Genomic DNA, 7,466 nt, shown 5'->3' on the forward strand with positions numbered 1-7,466 from the left:
GTGCTCATTTTGTCAGCAGAGAGCACTGTGTTCCAAAAAGAAGAGAATTTCCTATGTAGTATTCAGCAGCTAAGTACTGGAAGGATTAAGATTTTTTAATAGAAGTAATAGACAAATCTGTTTAACTTTCTGGCACCAGTTGATTAAAAAAAAAAAAAGTTTTCCACCGGCGTACCCCTTTAGAAGGGGTACCCCGGGGGAAATTTTTTTTTTTTTTAAATCAAATGTGCCAAAAAGGTCATCAGATTTCTAAATTATTTCTATTTAAAAATCTTAATCTTAATTAAAATAGAAATCTTAATTACTATCTTAATAGAAATTTTCAGGGCCCTTTAGATGTCTGTGTTTTGGTGGACCTCAAGTTGGCAGACCTTTTTTCTGCTAGAAGCCTACTTGCAATATATTTCAAGTCTTCTCAGGGGTTCAACAGTTTGAGGAACTACTCATCTGACCGCATTGTCTTGACATGGGTTAACCTCTTCGCGATATCACTCCTCTGACGTAGTAATGTAATTGGCTTTTATTACATAATTCTTTTTATCTTATGGGCCACGTGATTCGCTGTAGAAGTTCCTGTATATTCTATCTTCATTATTTCACATCCTCTACTCTCTTCCTCCTTCCTTTCTACTTTTTTGTCCTCATTTCTGCTTTCTCCTATCTATTATTCTCTTGACATGTAGTGCCCTTAAACTCCCATACCACTTATTGTCCTTCATCCACATCTCTACATTCCCTACAACCACTATATGTATCTACACTCAATTCATTTTTCTTTTATTTGTTTCCCCTTTTTTCTTCACTTTCCATATCCTTATCCTATCTCCTTTTCCCCTTACTCTGGTCATCTCCCTGTATAATAGGGGAATGCATACTGCGTTCCCCACTATACACACTCTTACTGCTTTATTCCTGCAGCGCTGGGTTGAGCGCATAATGCGTTCAACCCTGCGCTCCTCCGGTCTTCCTCTTTCTGATGCCGTGGTTTGCATGATGCATTCCAGCACGGCTCACTTCAAACTTGTTGGAACGCATGATCGGCATGACGTACTTCTGTTCTTCCTGAACAGCTGATATCTTACAGGTATCATTTTCTTGATTCCTTATCTATTTCAGTTGTTCCTCACTCTCCTCTTGCTGTTTTCCTGTACTCACTGCTATTATCAGCAGCCAGGACCTCTTGGATACTGGAGTACATCAGTGATCCCACTGATGTTTGCCATTACCCCTTCAGATGCTGTGATCAATACTGATCCCGGCATCTATAGTATAGCAGAGGTTTACACAAACACCTCGGACCACCTGCGGTGAAATTGCGGTGATCCAAAGTGTTAAGATGGCTGACAGAGCTTTATTCACCTGCTCCAGCCATCTGATGCATTCTTCTTCTCTAATCTGCCTTCTAGCAGACAAGAGACATAGATCGCTGAAAACACTGATCAGTGCTATGCATGTGCATAGCACTCTTCAGTATTTGCAATCCAAAGATTGCAATAAAAAGACCCTTTTATTAAAGTTTAAAAAAGTAAACAAAATTGAATTAGTGAATAAGCCCCTCCCCCAGTAAAAAGTACATTTCTCTCTTTTTCCATTCTAGAAAACAGAATGTAAAAAAAAAAAAAAGGACAATCAAAATATTTGGTATCACCTTGTGTGTAAATGTCCGAACTATTAAAATAAAGTGTTAACGATCCTGTGCGGTGAACGGAGTAAATGTAAAAAAAAACTTAAATAAAAAGAGATGACAAAGTCATATATACGCCAACATACCAATAAAAACTACAGATCACAACGCAAAAGATGAACCCTCATACAGCCCCATACATGGGTATCATTTTACCTGTATTGACCCATAGAATATAGAGAGCATGCCAGTTTTACCAAAAATGTACAGCATAAAAACAAAACCCCCAAAAATATGCTAAATAGTTTTTTAATTGTTTATTTTCCCACACATATAATATTTTCTTTGCTTGTGCTGTACATTTTGTGATAAAATTAAAGGTGCCATTACAAAGTAAAATTAGTTATGCAGAAAAACAAGCCCTCATGTGGGTCTGAAGATGGAAAAATGAAAAAGTTATGCGAGGAGGAAAAAATTAAAATGTAAAAATGAAATTGTCTGTGTCCTTATGGACAAAATGGGCTGTGCCTTAAACTAAGTGGTCACATAGCCAAATGTTGTGGATTAGCATTTTGTTCACATTGCTCCCATAAAGTAAGTATTAGTATTGCCGGGGATCCTTAAAAACAAATGTTCATGTGCAAAAAAAAAAAAAATAATTCATGTGCAAAAAATTGGTATTTAAAAATGAAACTCCTTTTGCAGAAATGAAGTTGTTTTACTATTACAAATCCTCAGAAGAGAGAGCATACAACATAGCAGAAAATATAGAAGCCTACAGTGTTTTACATAGGAATCAGCATTTTTTTTAAAATAATGGGATAATTTGGGATTATATGACAATGCAGTAGTTGACAGATGCCCTATATATCTTACACCCACTCTACAAATGAATGAGAAAAATATGGTTTTATGCAGAACCTCCAAGAATCACGCCCACATTTTTATAATTTTTTTAGTTTTTTTTTAAAGAAATCATACATAGTGTAGAACGGAACCCTTCAGTCTTGCCAGCAAGTGAACAGATCCAAACAGACAGGCGTCTCAGTTCAGTAGTTTTAGCTCCACTTGACAAAGGTATCTAGGAAACATACGTGGGGGTTTGTTACACAGCTACAGCATCTCACATGGGTAAGCAGATGTTTTATTGCATGACTTGCTCCTGGGACATGTAGATCTTCGGATATTGAGGGCTGCCCTTATATGTACACATACCTATGTATAATAATTCTACCTGCATGTTGGCCTAGGACTGTGGCTTTCTCAAGGACATTCACAGAGTCATCCCTAAGCCACTCCTGTGGTGTCTTGGTTGTGTGTTACTGTTGTTTGAAGGTGAACCTTCTGCGCAGTCTGAGGTCTAGAGCCTAAGGCAGGCTTTGACTATTGCCTATAGAAGGAAGATGCTGGAGCACATGTGAGGCTTTGCGTTTTCCCAGGAACTTATCAGCAACCCGTGTTTAAACCGGGGGTGGGCGAAAGGGGGGTTTGCACCATGGGACCACAAGACACCAGGATTTACTAGCTCCTAGACATCTTAGCCCCTAAATAAAGGATAAGATGTCTGATCACAGGGCGTCACACCCCCTCCCATAGTCAATAATGGAGGGGGCATGGAGTGACATCCCGACCCCGGCTGCCCGAAGCAGGGATTCTAGAACATAAATGTTCAGAGCGCCGGGGAGGACCCTCACAATCAGACATCTTATGCCCTATCCTTAAGATAGGGGATAAAATGTCTTGGGGCTGAGTACCCCTTTAATGTTAAATAATGGACATCGGGGTGATCTCCAAAGTCCAACATTATAGGCAGATGTCAGCTGCTGATAGCAGTGGGCACCTTCCGGTTATGACACAACCCCGACTCCCAAGCTCGCGCCATATCCCCTCACCCTTCCCATGACGTTGCGGAACCTCAAAGGTCAGGAAGGAGGTAATATTGTAATGTCTTTATTCGTATCCTCAAAATTGTAAAAGTGCTGCGGAAATTTTTGATGCTGTATAAATAAATATTATTATTACTTGCACTGTAGATTACAGAGCAGAGATCTCAAATTATTTAAACATAACAGATCTTAGGAGATAGAGATAACATGGAACAGGGCATACATTTGTAAATATCACAATGTTTAAAAAAAAAAAATGAATTCCCAAAGTTAAGTTTAGTTACACTGTCCCTTTCTATCCCTAAGGCTATGTTTCTACAGTGGAAAAATTATGCTTGAAAATTCAGTGGCAGCAGAGTCCTAAGCTTTTCAATGGAATTCTGCTGCACTGTGCATATGGCAGAAATTCCAATTCCAGCTTCTGCCTAAAGAATCAACATGCGAAATCCACACGGAAATGCATTGCCGTCTGTGGACACAACGCATTTCTGAGTGGTCCTAGTGCTGCCATGTTCTGCTGGTGCCTGCTGTCTGTGAAATGTCTGCCCGAAAAATTCCGCAGCATGTACATACCTTTATAAAGCAAATTATGCTTAAACATTTTGTTCATTTTGAGTATAGTTTAGATATGAAGTTTACATGCTTTTCAAAAATGACAGATTGAATATCTTATTTTCACTTCAATCACCTCACGTAAAAAACTCAAATGGTAACATACAGAAACCATATTTAGTGCTATTGTCTCCTAATGATATGAGAACACTTGAAAGCTGTTCACCCTTTGATAGCCGTCTTTCAGATCCATGCAGGGGACCGTAGAGAAGTACAGTAGATTGAATGGAAGCCAAGAGTCTCCAGCAGGGAGGGCAGAATGTTAATAGCTGAGATCTGAAAAAACAAAGAACATTACAGTAACTTATGACTTTTCCACTCTGTCGAGTTATTCACATTAAAGAGTAATATATACATGACTCCAAAATGAAACATATTATCATATTTAATAATAATGACCTCTTTTAGGCCTCTTTCATGAGGCCTATTTTGCATCCATGTTAGGACTTCTTTTTTGCAGTCCTTAACCCCCTTAAGGACACAGCTCATTTTGACTTTAAAGGGGTTATCCAATGAACTGAATTAAAAAAAAAAAAACTCAGATCAGGATAGGACATTAACCTTGCATCTATTATTATGCTGTGACCTTTTTTGATCTCCTGTACGTGGCTCTAATAAACCTTTTTGCCATCCTGCTTGTTCACTTCCCTGCACTCTGTCTATAACCTACAGGTCCCAGCATTCTTTGCTGCCGCTCTGTGGTCACTTCCTCATAACTGCCGTTTTCTGCCCCAGTCACCTGACCATCCCCAACGCTCAGAATGTTACTAAGCAACCATTCCCATCCTGCTTTCATCTGCTGTACTATACAGATGTGGGCCTCCATCTGTTGCAAAACTACAACTCCCTGCATTCCCAAAAAGTCAAAGTCCATCTGTGCATGCGTGGAGTTGAAGTTTAAAAGTTTTTAAACAGTTGAAGGGACCCTTTTTGGGAAACACTGCTACATAGTTTATATGTATATATATATATATATATATATATATATATATATATATATATATATATGGACAGTGTGGATAAAGGGGAGCACCATGCTCAAGGATTCCAGATCCGTCTGGATACTCGGCTTCAGGAACAGACCAATTCCCAAGTAATATCAGGTAGAAAGCAGAAGCGGCACTCCAATGTATCAATAAAGCGTGGATTTATTCACACATCTGTGCAAAAAGCGATGTTTCGGCTCAACAATAGAGCCTTTCTCAAGCATAGCAAACAGTGTGCAATAGTGTCAATATATAGGCCCTCCAATTACACAGGTAAATGAGGGGGGGGGGTGCCCAACACACAAATCAAAACAATGTATAAATATACTCAAAAAGACCACAATCGGTCACCTATATAAGTGTTATATAATAATAATACAGTGTCACATATAGTGCAATCATGTTATATACACAATCAAGTGCAATAATAGTGTACCTTGTATCAACATCCATAAAGTTCATCTTAGGTCCGGTTCCAGAGGCGGCGCTCACCTGTTAACCAAAGGATAGGGGATAAGATGTGAGATTGCTGGGGGTCCCATCTCTGGGGACCCCTGCGATCTCCGGCCCAGCACCCCTGTCATTCGGGGCACAGAGCGAACTCCGCTCTGTGCCCGATGACTGGTGATGCAGGGCACCATGCCCCCTTCATTCAAGTCTATGAACCCCTACAGACCCATATGAATCGTACTTTGTAATGACATCTTACATTTTACCATAAAATGTACTGAAAAAGCAAAATAATATTATTTGTGAGCGGATATTTATTAGAAAACTGAAATTGTATATATTTGATAAATAAAATAATTATAAAGAACATGGTAGCTTTAAAGAACATCAGAGAATCTTGCATTAAGATATGAATATAATTAATAATGTGTCAGTGGCAATTTGCTTTCCCATAATGCATATTATTTATTTAAGTATCTACAAATACATACTTCACACATGTTTAATGTTGTTTGGTTCTCCGCATATAGTTTTTCAGATGGAAATGGCATTCAGCTGCATAAGTAACCTCTGCAGAATTACAATTCATTTGACCTTTATTTGAAAACTTTGTGAACAAGAAGTATAATTAATAGACGCCCAGTGTATAATAAATTTGTGGTCTTTACAAGGTGGTGTATTGCTAGAAGCTTTGCAGCCATTCATTATTAACAAAATAGGTACCGCCAATGCTGATATTAGCATTTGTGTCACTCTTAAAAGTTTTAAGGCAAAGTGTCATCATTAAACAGTAGAATAGTATTTGCTGACTTTAATGCCTAAAAAGCAAAAAAAAATGGACCAAAATATAACAGATGCTAAATACATAATTAATTAAAGGGCTATTCCGCCCATAGACATCTAGAGGATAGGGGATAAGATGTCTGATTGTGGGGGGAACCACTGCTGGACCCCGCCACTCCCCCCACCAACCATCTCCATGCAGCACCCGGCATTCTGTTCAAGTCTCGGAAACACTGGTTTATCAAGGATGATGTCATGCCGTGCCCCCTTGTGACCTCCCACCAAACCCCCTTTTAACATCATGGGTGTAACGTCACGAGGAGGTGTGGTTGAACATCACATCTCCAGTCCCAGAAACCAGCGTTTCCAAGACTGGAGCAGCACCCAGCACAGAATGCTGGGTGCTGCACGGAGATTGCGGGGAGGCGGTGTTCCCAGCAGCAGGACCACCGCAATCAGAAATCTTATCCCCTATCTTTTGATTTGTGTTTTTCATTCCTTGATCCTTCATTCCACTCATTCACATTTTCACATTCGGACTCTTCTGAACATTACTTTTATACATATTTAAGCCATATCCTGTGATGTTTAGTTGTTTATCTGCTTGTTCATATCATGTGGTGATTATGTATTTTCTGATAAAATATACTTGTGTAGATCCAAATAAGTAAATGTCAGTATAGTGTATTCCATCATTCTTTTCTGACCAATAATAAGCTAGTCTGGTGCCTATAACCTGGTGGAAAAATTTCCTACAAAAATATGGAACAGAATTTGAGAACAAAGGCCATAATGCAGATCAAAATTTGCAAAAGAAACACTGGTCTGAGGCTTACCAAAAAAATGTCAGAGAATTATCTGAGGTGTAGTAAATTCCCAAAGAGTAAACTCAGTACCAAACAGGTTGGATAAAATGGTAACATTCATTTTTATGGTACTAAACAAAATTTTGTGGATGTCTTATCCAGAGATCATTCCACAATGTACAGAAAAATCTGCAGTTTTTACGCTTGTTTTTTAAGGTGTCATAGTTTGTTGCAGGACACCTCTCCACTAACTTTTTTTGGAGATCCAAAGTGAGAATTTTTTTCTTGTAGAAGAAAAAGAAGTAGAAAAGTTATAAAG

The 7,466-nt window shown here is 38.8% G+C and overlaps 1 long non-coding RNA gene across 1 annotated transcript; it reads right to left on the reverse strand.

The window, feature by feature from the left end:
* Positions 1 to 2,613: 2,613 nt before the first annotated feature.
* Positions 2,614 to 4,827, reverse strand: LOC130357977 (uncharacterized). Its single transcript, XR_008889348.1, has 3 exons — positions 4,709 to 4,827; positions 4,289 to 4,398; positions 2,614 to 2,705 (listed from the first exon to the last, which is right to left on the reverse strand). It is a non-coding gene; the product is annotated as an uncharacterized LOC130357977 (long non-coding RNA).
* Between the last annotated feature and the right edge of the window lie 2,639 nt (positions 4,828 to 7,466).

This window comes from Hyla sarda, chromosome 2 (genome assembly GCF_029499605.1).
Source record: "Hyla sarda isolate aHylSar1 chromosome 2, aHylSar1.hap1, whole genome shotgun sequence".
NCBI classification, from domain to species: domain Eukaryota; kingdom Metazoa; phylum Chordata; class Amphibia; order Anura; family Hylidae; genus Hyla; species Hyla sarda.